This window comes from Rhinopithecus bieti, unplaced genomic scaffold, assembly GCF_001698545.2.
Source record: "Rhinopithecus bieti isolate Rb0 unplaced genomic scaffold, ASM169854v2 scaffold_6513, whole genome shotgun sequence".
Lineage (NCBI taxonomy): Eukaryota > Metazoa > Chordata > Mammalia > Primates > Cercopithecidae > Rhinopithecus > Rhinopithecus bieti.
This window is the reverse complement of record NW_016805931.1, coordinates 4,308,194-4,326,585: the sequence shown is the minus strand read 5'-3', so window position 1 is coordinate 4,326,585 and position 18,392 is coordinate 4,308,194.

Below are 18,392 nucleotides of genomic sequence, written 5' to 3'. Positions count from 1 at the left end.
GCCTGTTCTCAGCGTGCTTCTAAATGCACGGTACCCTGCTGATGGGGATGGTGGGTAGCTTCCAGTGGCTCCCACGTTGGATGTGGAGGCAGCAGCCAGCAGCAGCAGGGTCTGCATTAGGGGGAGGAATCTGGAGTTGCAAGGTCTGTGGGGCCCCACGGTAGGATGCAGTATACAGGGCTTTCAAAATGGTACCTTGCTGGAGCACCTTATGAGTGGAGTAAGAGGGTGGGTGGTGTGACCCAGTTTGAGCTCTCCATATGAAGCAATGCCATCATGGGGTCTCCAGCCAATGCCCTATGTCAGTCTCAGGGCTTGTGTGAGTCGAGGGGCTCTCCATTGGCTAGGATTACAGGAGTCCATGGTAGGAAAGTGGGCCACTGGGGACTACTCACCTACTCTTTCCTCACATTGGGGAGCCTTTCCAGACTCCCTGCTAATCCCAGCCGAGCAGGTTACTTCACTTTCCTCTTGTTTTTCGTGCTAGGTATCACTTCTGTGTTGAATTCCAGCCTTCTCTCTTAGGTGATCTATTTTTATTTTACAAGTTATAAATATGAGTGCAGAGAAGCTGAAACAGCAAATCTGTGGCTTCCATGAGTGGCAAAGCAGAGTTTCTAGCCTATGTTGGCTGAGTTTTGACCAAGCCTCTGATATGCACACACATACATACATGTGCATGTACATGTACTTATAACACTTTTATTCCCATGTTTGAGGCCAGTTGAATAAGAGAGGACACAGAAAATCCTAGCAATTCATTCTTTGCACTCCTGGATTTCTCAAATGCTTTGCAGATGCCTTCTTGTAGCAGCCAGTCTCGTCCCTTTTCTTGAAGTTAATGAGCATCAAATGTGTTCAGGATTCATGAAATAATTCCGACAATAATTCATTTTCTTATAGGAATTGGAACATGGCTTATTGCAGTATACCACAGGGTTTGTCAGCCCTAGAACTTATAATGAGTAAGAGGAAGAGGAGAACAAGCTTTTACTCCTATGAAGATTTTCCATTTTTCTATAATTTACGCATATGCTAACAAGCAGCTAGGTTCCAAACACAAACTCACCTTGCCAGGAACTCGGTCTCACTGTTGAGAATGTAGTCTCCTCTCTCCCCACATAGCCCTAGGGTTATTCAGGATAAAGGAGAAGAAAAAGGTACCCAAGAGCATTTTATAATTCCTTCCTTCTTGGTATGCTAAGGTTAGTAGTACCATGACCTATGTGAACTTGTTTTCTTGAATAAGAAGAATAAAAGCGTTCCGTCCATCAAGGAAGACCTCAAGAGAAATTCCAGGTTCAGGGCTCATGGTACAAGAGCCAAGTGTTTCTTCCTGAATCATTCCCAGGCCTGCCTTTGATCTGAGCAGTGGCTTTCAAAATAAATGCTGATGAGATTGCTCTCTCACTTAAGAACTTAAGAAAGAGTTGAAGTTCTTCAATGTATAACCCCAGCCTGAAACTTGTCTTGAGGAAGATTTGTAGTAGTAATGAAGAGTGGCAGCAACCTAACGGTGAAGAATGTAGAGAGCTTTTCCCCAAGAGCAATCCAAGATACTGGTTGAAACATCCAGGGTCCACTGACATGACCCTTGGACTCCAGGTGAAATCTGAAAATGTCTGGACCTGCAATGAGACACACCCAACTTCAAATGTGTCACCCTGGGCATATTCTTTAATCTGAACTCCAGTTTTCTTTCTTGTAAGAGTTATTTCATATGGCTATTTTATTTACTAATTCTTTTTTAAAATTAAATAAATTTGTAGGAGTAATATAGTTACATTGTTTACAAGTCAAATTCTTACATGACTCATTACCATCCATTTCATGGATGTGTTATCTTCTGGTATTTATTAGAAGTTGCTTTAGACTTTCTGTTGCTCACCTCATAGTTCTTGTTTCATCTTAGTTTCTTTTCTGTTTTTTGGTCTTTTATGCAAGAGGTTTTCCTCACATCGTCTGATAATCCTTGGCCGTCAGTTTGTATTGAAGAGTTAGACGTTAGAAAGTCAAGTGAAAATCCTGTGTGTGTACAAGGTTTGTTGACTGGAAAGCTTCATGGGGATATTCTTGCTTGGCCATTTCACTGAAGGACATCCAAAAAACTGTTGCTGTTTTTAAGTTTTTGTTCTTGGATTGTTGGTTTTCCTGGTGATCATTACTTCAATCTCTTTGGTGCCATCATTCTACCAGCTGAGTATGAGAAGGAGCTGGGGTTTCTCAATGCAGAATACGTACTTGGTTCTAACGTGGTAGCCCTTTTCTCGGCAATGGTTGCCACATCTGAGTCCTGAATCTGTTTGGAATCAGCCTCTCCAGAGGGTATATTTTTAGAATCAGCATGAGTGAAAGGTAGTCATCCAATGACATGAGGTGGGTGAAAATATTTTATCTGTTTCATTTATAAATTTTCAACTGATCCTCTTGTTTTTGAAACCCACCAGTGTCCCCACTTCCATAAGTCCCTGGATCCTCCATTTTCTGAGTCTTCCTGAAATTCTATGGAGTAAATTAGCTTATTGATGGATTTCCCTTACTTGGCTTAGGTTTCTGCTCACTCTGCTCCCAAGTCAATTATGACCTACCTGGCTGCTTCCAGTTTCTGAAATGTTGTGTGTCAGCTTCTTTTCCATTGTCGTTGTCCTTGTGAGCTTATGCCATTTTAAAAAATTCTTTTGCTTTCATTTTTGTGGAGAAATAGAAAAACATGTATATTCAATCCCCATGTTTAAGTAGAAGTCTGTCATAAAATTATATTAGAAATTTATTAGAAATATATAAACATACATGAATATAGATAGATATACACTCTCTCTTTTAGCGTACATAGTGCCTGTTATATAGCAGGTACTGAAAAATAGTATGTATATGTATATACATGTAGCAGAAGGCTAACAGGGATTTAGATACACTCAGGAATATATGATAGCATGGAAGGTTGGAAGGGTGGGCCTGTGAGCAATCATGCCACAAGGACTTAGAAAAAGAACCATGGCCGGGCGCAAAGGCTCACACCTGTAATCCCAGCACTTTGGGAGGCCGAGGCAGGTGGATTAACTGAGGTCAGAAGTTCAGGACCAGCTTCGCCAACATGGTGAAACCCCGTCTCTACTAAAAAACAAGCAAACAAAGAAAATTAGCCAGGTGTGGTAGCAGGTGCATGTAATCCCAGCTACTCGGGAGGCTGAGGCGGGAGAATCACTGAACCTAGGAGGCGGAGGTTGCAGTGAGCTAAGATCGCGCCATTGCACTCCAGCCTGGGCGACAAGAGCAAAACTCAGTCAAAAAAAAAAAAAAAAAAGGAAAGAAAAAAGGAGAAAAAGGAAAAGGATAAGGGAGAGAGAAAAGAAAAAGATGGATGGAATCTGGCACGATTCAGTAATTAAGCCAGAGTCCGGAGAAGTACTTCTCAATACAGCATGGCATCTTCTGTTTTTTAGACTCTGCTCTGCCCAACTCAATTGATTCATGCCTGCGTGGGTGTATTTTAATTTTTTTTTTCTTTTTCAGACTTTGTCAACAGGAAGTAGATGCCCATGTTGTTGATAGAAAAGCTTGTAAGTAGGACTGCACAGACTTGGTTTTGGGTCAGCATTTGGCAATAATAAGTCTTTCTGCTTCAGCCTTCAGAGAGCCCACTTCATCATTCTTTCTGGCATCCCTGTGATCACATGATTACATATCTAATCAGTATAACGACATCAGCTACTTAAAGAAGGCATGTCATTAAAAATATTGTTAATATCTCTATATTGCCTTTCAAATATAGGTAAGCACTCTAACCTGGAGTGAAAATCTTCTTAGGTGCTTTATATGTTGAAATTCGTATTTCAGTCAGCTGAGGAATAAATGCATATGGCTTATCCCCAAAATAAGATATTCCAACAAATAATGTTTATGAGAGCTGTTAATTTATGTTAAAAAAAACTACTAATAAAATGTTCAAGTAATTAAATTTGGGAGCTTGACTGGTAGTGGGAATATTAAGAGGATTAGCTAGATAATTAATATAGAAAATAATATAATTGTATTGAGTCAACGAAAGCTTATATAAATTTAATCAATATGATATATTACATCATAATTAGAATCTTTGTTGAATTGTTTTGGTATAATTACATTCACAATACTAAAAAAATAAGCTTAAAGAATGATATTTTAATTATTGAATTACAATAAGCCACACGTCTTATTTTTTGCATCATGTGAGGATGAATTAAAAGCAGAATGCCATTTGACATTTCAAAATTTCATGGAGAGAAATGTATCTGAAATCATGTATATCAAAAAGATAAGAGAATAAAATTTGATAGAAAAAAATGAATGTGGCCAGGCACAGTGGCTCATGCCTGTAATCTCAGCACTTTGGGAGGCCAAGGCTGGCGGATCACGAGGTCAGGAGACGGAGACCATCTTGGCTAACACTGTGAAACCCTGTCTCTACTAAAAATACAAAAAATTAGCCAGGCATGGTGGCGGGCGCCTGTAGTCCCAGCTACTGGGAAGGCTGAGGCAGGAGAATGGCATGACCCCGGGAGGCGGAGCTTGCAGTGAGCCAAGATCGCACCACTGTACTCCAGCCTGGGCGACAGAGCGAGACCCCGTCTCAAAAAAAAAAAAAAAAAAAGAAAAGAAAAGAAAAAAATGAATGTATTTTAGCTGAGTTGTGACATGCATTTTATTCACAAATCAAACTTCAGAAACACAGTTTATAAGATTGCTTAAAAAGACAAGTTCTATTTGCCTTTTGAATTGTATACAGACTTTTCTAATTGTCAAACTATGATTTTTACAAGCTACCAAATATTTTCAACAGCTGAAGCTTCAGAGTTTTTCATTTATCTAAGCTACTGTAAATTGCATGGCAAAGTTCATTCTAGGAAAATATTTACTGAAAGACAATTTCCTGATTGTGTATTTGGCTGTATTATTCCCCAGAAGCTGAAATTATTAACTATGCCATTTGAAAGCCAGTAACTCTTTAGTACAGGTTGAACACCCCTAATCTGAAAATCTGAAATCTGAAATGCTCCAAAATCTGAAACTTTTTCAATGCCAACATGCCACAAGTGGAAAATTTTACAGCTGATCTCATGTGATGGGTATCAATCAATACTTTTTTTCATGAACAAAACTATTTTAAAATATGTATAAAATTATCTTCAGGCTATTTGTTGAGAAATAAAACTCTAAGTCCCTCCGGCTAACCCAGTGGATTCTCTCCTGGCCAGGGGAACCCCAGCTTCAATTACTCATTTCAGTTGTCAATGTAAAAGGTGTATATAAAATAGAAATGAATTCTGTGTTTAGACTTGGGTCTCATCAGTGAGATATCTCATTATGTATATGCATTGTGTATATTCCAAAATATTTTTTAAAAGTGAAATCCAAAACACTTCCAGTTCCAAGCATTTAGGAGAAGGGATATTCAACCCGTATCAGAAACATGCGATGGTGACCACAAAAGCAATCTGGCAGCTGAAAATTCTGAGTCACTGTCATGGTAAACTATAAAAATTTTATACAACTTTAAAAAAACCCTGCACTAATCATTAATTTAGATTGTTAAAATTATCACACAGTAAAACTGACTTTTTTTTTCCTTTTTTTTCCACCTTTGCAAAAATTGCAACACTGAGAAAACTTTGACAGTGAAAGAAATTTGACCTAACCAACTCCACCTTGCCTTTAACCTCCAAACTGTCCTTCATCATTCCTGGGCATGGCCTAAGCTAACTTTGGGAGAAATTTAGGTTATAGTTTAAATGATAATAGCTCTTTCCAAAACTAAACTGCCTTTGTAAAACTAATGAAAGTCCACCAGTTTACGAAGACAGGAGGGGCCTGAATTCTGCTAAGATATAGGCAGTTAAGTGATTACCAGCCATTATTCCAGAGGTCACAGGATTTTCAACTTCCTCAATTACTCCTGTAAATAACATTACTATCGTAGAACCTAAAATTGACCTTTTGAGATGTCTTGTCAGGCTTTTGCATTTCTGATGACCCAGTGTCCTGAACCAGTGACTCCTCTGTGGACCCCTACCAGAAGCTGACTCAGGGCACACGAGGACCATTTTCCACACCCATATGATCGCATCCCCAACCAATCAGTAGCACCCATTCCCTTGCCCACCAAATTATTCTTTTGTTTTATTTTATATTTTTTTTCTTTTTTTCTTTTTTTTTGAGAAGGAATCTTGCTCTGTCGCCCAGGCTGGAGTGCAATGGCGCGATCTCAGCTCACTGCAAGCTCCATCTCCCAGGTTCACCCCACTCTCCTGCCTCAGCCTCTCGAGTAGCTAGTACTACAGGCACCTGCCGCCACACTTGGCTAATTTTTTTGTATTTTTAGTAGAGACGGGGTTTCACCTTATTAGCCAGGATGGTCTTGATCTCCTGACCTCGTGATCCACCCACCTCTGCCTCCGAAGTGCTGGGATTACAAGCTTGAGCCACCGCACCTGGCATACCACCAAATTATTCTTGAAAAACTCTGGCCACCAAATTTTCAGGGAGGCCGATTTGAGTAATAATAAAACTCCGGTCTCCTGTTTAGCTGGCTCTATTTGTATTAAACTCTCTATTGCAATTGCCCTGTCTTGATAAATCAGCTTTATCTGAGTAGCAGGCAAGAAGAACCCATTAGACAGTTACAATTCTGTAAATTTTCACACAAACATTGTTCATGTAACCACCAGTAGGATCACCATCTAAATCAGTTTCACCACCTAACAAGCTTCCTCATAATACCTCACTCCATGACACCCAGCAACAGTGGCCAGTTCTCCATCCCAATCGTTTTATCTTTTGAGAAGTTTATATAAATGGAATTGAATAGTATAATCATCAATTTTAAAATAAAATTTCAGATGTATTCACATTCCATATTTATATTTAGCCTCAGCTTAAGCCAAACTAAGCCTTTCCATATATGGCCAAAATGTGTATTCAATATACCTCTAACTGGGAGGATCGATTGAAAGTGTTGTTTTATTAAACTCTATAACACAAACAAATTCAAGTGATATCATGTAGGGATCATTCAACTGATTATAACACAAAATGGGGAAAGCCAATTTCCCTTTCCCCAGAGACCTCTGGGCAGCTCTAGGTCCCTGAGGGAGCCAGCACAATAGTGGTCCCTTTCTTAGGAGATACTTGGGACACCAGGCCGTTCCTCTTAGACCCTCTGGGAGAGGGGTTCCCAGTAGATGCTGGATAGGAGCAATAGCACTGAGAAGGGGTAGCAGAAGCAGCAGTGGCCTTCACTTGTGTATGTGCACATAAGCAAGGAGCCCTTGCAAGACTCCCCTCTCCCCAAGAAGTAGTAGGGTCTTGCTTGCCTTGCTAGTGGCAAGAACCACGAAAGTTTAGTTGTTACTATTAACATAACCCTATTTCTACTTACAGTGTGGTGAGGCCTCGGAAAACCCAAGTTATATAAACATTTGTCCCAGTTCATTTAGGCTGCTTTAACAAAAATACCATAAACCATGTGGTTTATAAACAACAAACATTTATTTCTCACAGTTCTGAAGGCTGAGAAGTCCAAGATCATGGTACCAGCAGATTTACTGTCTGGTGTGGTCCCATCCCCATACAGTGAAAGTGGCAAGGTAACTTTCTGTGCCTTTTTTATAAGGGCACTAATCCCAATCATGAGGACTCAACCCTCATGACCTAATCACCTATCGAAAAGCCCCATCACCTTGGGGTTTAGGATTTCAACATATGAATTTTGGGTTGACACAAACATTCAGACTATAGCAACATTCAGCAGTGGCAACTCACCTACCGGGGGCAACTTTTCATTCTGATGCCCAGGTATGACAGACCTCAAATCTGTTACTGTCCCACAAACCAGGAATTATACAAAGGGTAGAGGGGCATAGCTCTGGGTGAAAAGCTGCACTCTGTTCACTCTGGGCTCTGTGTGGTGGTGTCCCAGATAGTGTCAGTCCAGCTGTTAAGGCCAGTGAGGCTCAGAGAGGTGTCATTTGTTCAAATCTTCCAGCTAGTTTGGTGGTCAGATCATAACCAGACCCTATGAAGTCTAATCATACCCAGTTCTGTAGGCTTTCCTCTTCAGTAGGTCCATTCTTATCTCTGAGACCACCTGCATCCTCATAGCTTAACTATCAGTATGGAAAACAGACCACCTATGTCACTATGACTTTACTATTTGTTCAAGAAAATTCTTGTCCAGGAAGACTGAATAACTTCAAAGTTTAGTTCAGAAAATTTCTGATAACCAATTTATTCGGATGACAGATTGCTCATTTGAACAAATAAGCCCCTTCTCAGGACAACAGGTTCCTCTCCAAGTCTAATAACTTGTTTATCAAAGAACTATCTATTTTTCAAGACTTCAAGACCCTCTTATCACAGTGTCCACCAACTCTAAACTATAATATCATGAATTTTGCCAAATTTCCACCAGATTTCTTCATTGAAAGGCCTGACTTTAAACCACTTGAGCCCAGACCCTTACTTAATGTTTATAGATATCTACCTGTGACCTCTCCCTTTTGAGAATTATCAAGACCTTTTTCAAGGTGTTGCACTCTTTTACTGCAGGCTAATAAACTTAGCTTTGTTTCATCAATAGTTTATTCTGATAGTCTTCTTTGAAAGTCAGCAATCAACGGTTTTGAGGCCTCAGTGGGATTCACTCAAGAATTTCTGCTCCTGCAGTTTAAGATAACCTTAGCCCTAAAACAGTGTGTTCTTCTGAACTTTGCCATTTGGAAGCCTCCCCCATTGCAGTATTGAGGTAAGTCTTGCATTGGATTTGAGTCCCAGTTTCCTATCCATAAAGCTCTTAAATTGTTTATTTTTCTTCCTAGAAATAAGAAACTTTTAAGAAATTACTAGATTATCTGATCAGATTTGAAAATGTTTATTCTTTGTGGAAATGTTTTATTACTAGTAACATTACTCTTTTTGTCTTTTATCTTATTTGTTGTGAGTCTACGAGAAGTTCATGGGGAAGAAGACAGCCATAGACCTGGCAAGTTTGTCCTCAAACTGGCTCAAAGATATAATATCAGCGGGTCTCATCAAACTGGCATCCTTATAGAATAAACTTTGCTCTGGGTCACTTACTAATATCTTACAGGAGATTTACAGCAGCAGTTGTATATTGAGAGTGTGAATAAAAATCACCAGAGAAGCTTTTTGAAAAAATACTATGGATAGATTTCTGCTTCTGGCCAAAATGAAGAAACAGGGACCAGATTTACTCTCCAGTACACCAGTGAAAAAAAAACAAGACACAATATTGAAAATAAAAAGATTTTTCAAGACATTAGGCAATGAAGAATAGTGATCCAAGAGAAACAACATGAATTTTATATTCGCCCCAGCTTATTGTCTGGAGTGAGTATCCAGGCTGTGGTATAGAACGGGAAAACCCAGATGGAACCCTGCCATCTCCCTAAGTGGAGTCTGGGGAGGGTAAGGTGAGTAGAGTTTGCAAGGAAAGATACAGGAAAGGAGAGAGTTGTGCAGAGAGAACGCTGGGGATCTGTACAGCATCTTCAGGTGAGCATGAGTCAGCATATGCAAGTGAGGAAACTACCCAAGACTGAGGAAAGAATCAGCTGAAATGATTAGGGGATATATAATCCAGGGCTCAGAATTGTTCCTGTTTCTATAGGAAATGGGCATTGAGTAGCATACTTGGAAGAATTTTTGCTTCAGTCATGCAGTAACATAGAACTTAGACTAAACACTACGCTGATACCACATAATGAAACTCAAAATAAGACCCAAAAGAATCAAACTGCTTATAAGTAACTGAGTTTCAAAATAAAGTTCAAGAATATTTACAGAAATACCACCTAACAAAGCACAAAATTAAGATAAAGGGTTAAACTATTTGCAAGTAATTTTAAGTATGTTCCAGAACAAAGTTCCAAAAGTATTTATAGAAATACAAAAGGATCCAAAACTATCCACAAAATACGACCCATAATGAAGAGAAAAATCAGTCATTTGAAACTGACCCAGAAATGACAAAGATGATAGAATTAGCAAAGACATTAGAAGAATTGTAATTGTACTTCATATGTTCAAGAAGCCAGAGGAAAGACTGAACATGGTAAGCAGAAACATGGAAGATATAAAAAGACTAAAAATCAAACTTTAGAGATGAAAACATCATGTGAGATGAAAAACACACTGAGTAGATTAAAGGCAAATTGGAAATTGCAGAAGACAAGACTAGTGAATTTAAGAATTGAGAGATAAAAAGTACTCAAAATGAAAAACAGAAGAGTATCAGTGAGTTATAGACAACTTCAAACTAACGTGTAAACTGCAGTTCCTGAAGGAGATGCGGGATATGTTGGAAAAAATTTTGAAAAAATAATGGCCAAAAATCTCCCAAAGTTTATGAAAACCACAGATTCAAGAAGGTCAGCAAATTGCTTAAAAATAAAGTCTACTATTAGGCTATAAGGTCTTGACCAGGTGTGGTGGCTCATGCCTGTAATCCCAGCACTTTGGAAGGCCGGGTGGGAGGTGAATCACCTGAGGCCAGGAGTTCAAGACCAGCCTGGCCAACATGGGGAAAGCCTGTCTCTACCAAAAACACAAAAATTAGCCCAGCGTGGTGGCGCACACCTATAATTCCAGCTATTCAGGAGGCTGAGACAGGAGAATCGCTTGAACATGGGAGGTGAAGGTTGCAGTGAGCCGAGATCATGCCATTGCACTCCAGCCTGGGCGACACAGTGAGACTCCATTTAAAAAAAAAAAACAAAACAAAAAAAGGAAATAAGTTATTAAATTAATAAACTTACACCTTAAAAAAATTAGAAATATTATTAGGGTCAGCAGAGCATAGCCATATGTTTAAATAAAACTTTATTTACAAAAACAGATGGTAAGAGAGCAGATTTGGCCTGCTGGCAATTGTTTGCTGACCCTAGCTTAGATAATCTTGTAAGATTGTGCAGCAAACAAAGAGACCCTAAAATTAGGCAATTTGGATATTAATCCCCCTCCGCTGAGCATGGCTATGCTAGCTCTTCAAATTAGGGATGGGATCTGTTCTCTTGTTTTAATCTGGACACTCTTGGCTTCTGGCATAGAAGTCTCACCATGACTCCTCACTGTAGCATCACTGTGTTACAGCACCCAAATGCGTGAACTCAGAGTCTTAAAAATGCTGCTGCACAGCCACAGCACTGTCAAATCATCCAACCAACGTCTATCCAACAAAAAGCAGGAAAATTGCCTACCAGGAAACCTGATTCATGATCACATCACAAAGTACATTGCAGATCCAAATGGATCAGGTCCCCACATGGTAACGTCTATCTGCCATCACAGCTGAGGAATGATCAAAGAGAGAACTGAGAACTGAGTCTCCGGCTTCCTCCTGTGGGTTAACTCATCAATACTGAAAACTGAGACCACTTAAATGTCAACGAGAATTGACTATTTGTTCCAGGAAATTCTAGCCCAGGAAAATAATTCTGTCTAACAATAAATTGTTGTTTCCTTCAGGAAATTCCTGAAAACCAATTTATTTAGACAATAAGTTGCTCACCTGGGGAAACAGCTTGCTTAAGCAACCACTGTTAACTGAATCAGATAGCTTCAAGACACTCACCTTGGTTATATCCATCAATCTTAAACTGCTATATAATAAATTTTGTCTAATCCCCATAAATCCTGGCCTTCGGAGAGCTGCCTCAAAGCATTTGATGCAAGACCACAAATCCTATAAATGTCCGTAATCTTTCCCCTTCTGAGACACCATGAAAAGGCTGTCAAGGTGTTGTTCTCCCTCACTGCCATTGTTAGATAACTTTGTTAATCAGTGGCTTATTCTTGTGGTTGTTTTTAAATGCATTGGAAATCGACATCTTCTTTAGGAAATTTTCCTTTTTTTCATATCCCAAGTGTCGAAGTGCCTCTTGACTCTGATTCCCCAGCTGTGCTAGACTCCCCTAGAGGACGCATCTCAAACTCTGATAAAAGTCCATTTTCCCACAAATTCATTTATTCATTTTGTAAAGTACAATGTTATGGTTTGAATGCACTTCCTCCACAGTTTAGATTAAAACGTATTCCCTGTTGTAGTGGTATTAACAAGTAGGGCCTTGGAGGGGCTCCAAGATGGCTAACTAGAGGCATCTGGTCCTTGCCTCCTCCATCAAGAACTGAAACAGTCAGCGCATCATCACACGTTTAATACATCACCAAAAAGAGAACACTGGATTTAACCGAGAAGTGACAGAAAACACCTGAGGTGAGGAAGGAGCGTGAGTGGTAAGAGAGACAGTCTGCTAGGACTGGCTGGGAGCCTGGAGAGGCTCCCCAGTGTGAGGAAAGAGTAAATGACTTACCCACAGCGGACAGCATTCCCATCATGGACTACTGCAATCCCAGCCCTGCGAGAGCCCCTCGACCCACACAAGCCCTGTGACTAACATACAGAGCGTCCTGGAGATCACAGATGGCATTGCTCCAGGGGGGAAACTCACGCTGGGTCCCACACATCCCCTGAGCCCTAAGCAGCCACAGCAAGGCGCCATTTTGAGAGCCCAGTCCCCAGCGGACTACATCCTGCCCTGAGGCCCAACAGCCCCTGCAGCTCCACATACCTGGAGCCCCACAGACATCCTCTGCTGAAAGCGGTGTCCTGCTGTTGGCTGCTGCCTCCAAGGCTGAAGCACAAGTCATTGACAGGGACCCTGGTAGCCCCGTAGCAGTCCTGCAGTGCATTTACAAGCACCCTGAGGACAGACTACCCTGCTTGTAGTCAGCAATTGGGCTGAAGTTAGCGCTCCCTAGCTGCCTATTTATGGCAGCTGCCACTGAAAGCAAGCCCGCCCCGCCCCTCCCCAATAGAAGGGCTGCCCTGTGGCTGCTGCCTCCCCAACCAAAGCATTTTTCTGGGATCCTGGGGATCATCTTGGCTCTGCCTATCACAGCCATTGCCTGCACACCCTACTCCGGCATACCCCCAGTGTCTGAGCATGCCATCCTCCTGTACCCTACTCCATTATGATGTGATTCCTTCATGTTAAAACTGTGAGTACATGCCAATGGCCCACCGTTTTACCCCTTTCGGGTAACGCATGTGCATTCATAATAGGCACACGTTTTCTGTAAGGAGCCAGATAATAACTATTTTAGGTTATTTGGAGGAGGCAGGATACTCAAAGCGAAGCAGGAAGACTAATGCTGTGGTCAGGGGTGAGATCAGGTTAGGCAGCTTATGCCTGTAATCCCAGCACTTGGAGAGGCTGAGGCGGAAGGATTGCTTGAGCCCAGGAGTTTGAGACCAGCAAGGGCAACATAGTGAGACTCATCTCTCAAAAACTTAAAAAAGTATCCAGGCGTGGTGGCACTTGCCTGTAGTCTGAACTACTCAGGAGGCTGAGGTAGGAGGATCTATCTAGCCAGGGAGATCAAGGCTGCAGTGAGCCATGATCATGCCACTGCACTCCAGCCCGGGTGACAGAGTGTGAAACCCTGTCTCAAAATAAATAAATAAGGAAAAGGCAAGATCAGCAAGGGTCTAACACACAGAGAACTAAGGCCAGGAACAGAAGAAAAACTGGGGAAAAGGGCTGGACGATGAGATTGGTGTTACATGCAGAATTGTCAAGATTTGGCCAGGTGTAATCTGATAACTTCTTCTGTTGCTTCTTGTTTAAAAGATATGTAATATTGTTCCGGAGTCTACTGGAAGAGGAGAGATGCATTCCTCTTGCAGGAGGGCTACAGAATTTTGCATATTAGCTTACGTTATAGAAAGGATGCTCAGTGCAAGTGCTTCGGGCTGGGAGACACTGGATGCAGATAAAAATGCAAGGCTAGATAAACTAATTTGCCATTTTTTTTTATAAGGGTTGATAATTAAAACCATGAGAGTCTATACTATTTAGGATTTGCTATATTAAGAGAAAGTAAGAAATTTAGGGGAAGATGACTGGCCGCAGTGGCTCACGCCTGTAATGCAAGCACTTTGGGAGGCTAAGGCAGGTGGATCACCTGAGGTCGGAGGTTTGAGATCAGCCTGACCAACATGGAGAAACCCTGTCTCTACTAAACATACAAAAAATTATCCGGGCATGGTGGTGCATGCCTGTAATTCCAGATACTCAGGAGACTGAGGCAGAAGAATCACTTGAACTTGGGAGGCAGAGGTTGCGGTGAGCCGAGATTGTGCCATTGCACTCCAGCCTGGGCAACAAGAGTGAAACTCCATCTCAAAAAAAAAAAAAAAAAAAAAAAAAAAAAAAAAAAAAAGAAAGAAAGAAAAGAAGAAATTTAGGGAAAGATGCTAAAAGTTAATGGGAAAAGAATCAGCAAAATGACAGTTTTTAATCAACTCACAGTATTTCTTGACCATCTTTTGTGTCAAGATCCTAGAGAAGTGGCCAGAGAGATGAGGAGGAAAGAACAAAGAGAGGGTATCATATTCTGGATTTCCATATCAGTTGGATAATAAAATAATGTGTTATGGGCGACAAATCTGGGCAGAAACAAACAAAAAAAACACAACAGTATGGAAATGGGATTTGGATTTGATCATGGGCAGGGATGTGGGTAAATTCAATGATTTTGGAATGGAATAAGATCCCTCAGGGATCTAGATGTTAGAAAATTTATACATGTTTAATAATAACCATACTTGGAAGCTAATGGCAGAAAGTGATAGCATTGGTGACCTAAGCGGCACAAATAACTGTGTTTCTCGAATAGTTGGGCAAGTATGTTATATTTGGGGTAAGCAGCATGTATGTGTGAATGGTGGGATTCCTCTGGCCTTCTTGAGAGACTTTACCTTGGACAGTGATGTCATTATTGTTGGCGTCTTGGAAGGCAAAATCAAGGACTCTGAATGGGTTGAAATGACTTTGAGTTTATATCTAAATGTGAACATTCCATTTGTAGACAGGCTTGTTGGTCTGGTAATTTCCCTTAGGATTTGACTTTCTCCCTCTTTCTCTCTCTGACTCATTTGCCCATCAGCTCCGGTTTCTCTCAAACTCCAGCTGAAAGCATTTATTTTCCTCCATTTCCCATGCCCTTTAATTTGAGGCTCCATTTGCTCTTGTTTAGCATTAGTTACCCTTGGTGATTGTCTTTTCATTGGCAGTAGTATGAAGTATTTGATGATACTGTTGTTTGGAGGAGGCTGGGGGAGGAAGTGAGTGATGTTATCATCAGAACTCGGGAACCTCTAAATCTGGTTTAATGCCACTGCACTGGGGGATTCTCAGGCTGTGCAGGGACTTAAGGAGTACTTGATTTGTACACACTAGAAACATCCTAAGAGATCTGCCCCAGTGTGCAGTTCATAATACGACTTGGCTTTTAAATAGCTTTTCATTTGATTTGAAAAGAACTGATTCCCACGCAGTTTTGTGAATGCATGGAAAACCCCTATCATTTTTCTGTCTCTGCACCCTCTTCACATGCAGCCCACATAGCTCTTTGTTCTACGTGAAAGAGAGAGGAATGGGTGGGGCTGGGAGGGGAAGAGAAAGAGAGAGAGGAGAGAGAGAAATAGAGGGACAGAGATATCACGGATCACGCTTTGGAGTCTATGATGGCCTTTTATTCTTAACTGCTGTGTGTAAGGCACTCCTTCACCTGATAGTCATAAAGAAATAATGGGTAGGTAGCGCTTGATTCTACAATAGTATCACCACCCCTACCACCTACACTGCCACAGGATCACATTGCATGATTGCTTTCTTTTGCTTCCATGAAGCATTTCTGATTATGAAAGTAATTAATAAGGAATACATGCTCATTTTTTTAAAGTTTGGATAAAACCAAAAAACATAAAAAGTCAAGAGAAAAAAAGTCTAGCACACCCAGCACAACCACTTTTAACACTTTATTGTCTTACATATCAAGGATTGACTTAATAATTCATCAAATATTTGTTGAGTGTTTATAGTATACCAGGCATTATTTTAGTTGTGGCAAATACAGAGGTGAACAAAAAGGTCCCCACTCTTGTGAAAACATGTCCCTTGATCACTTGAGCCCAGGAGGCCAAGGCTGCAGTGAGCTATGATAGTGCCCCTGCACTCTAGCCTGGGTGACAGAGTGAGACCCTGTCTCAGCAAAACAAAATAAAACAAAACAAAAGCTTCCCCTTATTTGTGTTCACCTCCTCCCGACTCTAACACCCTCCCTATTCTATACTTAGTAGACCTGGCTACAAAGTAGTGTTAATGTAGGCTCTGTCTGAGACGTTTCCTGACATTCTGTTTCCTGCAGAATCTCTTGTGTTTACTAGGCTGGGTTAGCTGAACCTTTTCCTGTCCTTAAACAAGTTTCTCATTGTCTTATGCAAAATGATTGGAATTCTGCTTTGAAGTGGAGAAGGTCTACCTGTGGTTTTGGTGTGAACATTTATTCTGCAGAACATTTAATCACTACAGCCTTTGGGCATTGACAAGGATTTATGGTGGAGTTGATGACTGACAAATAGAGAACTTTTAAATTTTCTTATGATTGTTTTTCATTTGAGCCAGCAAGTTGCTGGACTAGTTCTTGGGTTAAACACCCCTGGCCATGGTTTCTGGGTATCAGCTGCACTCTTAACCTGTCCATTTGTTTGTTTACTTATTTATTTCACAAACTTCGATTGAGCACTAGTCAGTGTACTAGACACTGGTATGGCAGAGATAAGAAAGAGCAGAGAATCTCCCTCCCCATTGTCTGGGGAGATGCCAGACAAGCAATGCAGTGTGTTAAATGCTCTGACAGACACTGGTAGGACAACCAAAGGTTGATCGCCGACTTTGCTGCAGTTTGGGGACGGATAGTTCAAAGAAGTCTTTTGGAAGGAGTGGTTGTCTGAGCCATGTCTTGAAGCTTGAATAGAAGAAGCAGATGAAGGGTGGGGTAGCAATCCAGGAAGAAACAGGGCATGCAAATACTAAGGAGCATAAGAGAGCCTGGTGCATTGGAGAGACAACCAGTAATTCATCGTGGCCAGATTTGTTTGCAGAGGACGAAAGTGACAAGCCATGAAGCTGGGCAAATAGGAGTGATGCCAGATAAGAAGGATTGTTTCTGCTGTGCCCAAATGTTTCAATTTTGCCCTGAAGCCATTCAATAGCAACTGAAAGTTTTTTCAAAGACAGTGACGAAGATTGATGCATAGTATGAAGAGGGTGGGAAAGAGGAATTTTTTGTAGTAATCTAAGTGAGAGATACAGGCCTAGCAGAGGTAGAGAAAAGAGATTTAAGAGATGTTAGGGAAGGAGAAGCAATAGAAGTTCATTACTGTCTGAGTGCTGGGGGATGATTCCCTGGTTTCTGATTGGCAAACAAAAGGGAGCTGTGGAAGAATAAGGAAACAACAAAAGCCACCTGGAAAGAAGAAAAATCAGGAACTAAGAGATCAGATGTAAACCACTTAAGAATAATTTCAATGGCATGGTAGGAGCCAAAGAGAGGTAACAGTGGGTTAGGCAGCGAATGGGAGGCGGAGGGAAGAAACACCAGGAAGAGGAGGAGGGAGACTGCGTACTAGCAAGAGAAGTATCTAGTGTTATAGGGGACAGGGTGTTTTGTTTCGATTTAATTCTGAGATAGAATTCAGGACAAATAACGAGTAGAGAAGGGGAGGTTGAAGGATGAAACAAACGGAGAACTGACCAAACAAAGTCACTGAAGAGAGATCCAGAACAGACCAGTAGTTCTCTATACAAAGGTGGCGGCTCTCTCCAGGAGGCATTTTGGCAATGTGTGGGACAGTTTGGGTTGTCACAGTGATTTGGGCGTGTTAAGATAAGAGTCCAAGGCTGCGTCATGTCTTACAATGGGCAGCGTAATGAAGAATAGTTCTACATCTAGAACAGTTCTCAAATGACCTGCTAGGAAGTCAGGAAGGTGAACACCTATTTAGAATTATGTGAGTTTAGAACTTAACTCTGTTTTTCATATAAACAAAATGTAGTTTTTATATAGATTTAATGTAGACTACATTTTCCAAGGATGCCACCACTGTGTCAATCAGGGAAAGATTGTACGGTGTTTTGCTGGGAGTTTTAGCAAGGATTGTTTGTTGTTTTGGGAGGGCATTTTTGCTTCTATTTTGTGAGTTCCAATACTGAGCACCTGTATCAGTTTACACATTCGTAACTGTCACATAGTGATTCTACAGTAAGTGCAAGCATTTGACTACTGAATTATGTATTCTAGCAGTGCCTAAGCACTGAGCACATATTGAAATGCACATTATTTCCCACTTTATTTTATATTCACAGCATTAAGTAAAAGTAATTATATTTCTAGGTGGGTTATATTAATTTCTCAATAGTCAAGAGGAAGCAGATTTCTCTCTCTCTCTCTCTCTCTCTCTCTCTCTCTATATATATATATATATATATATA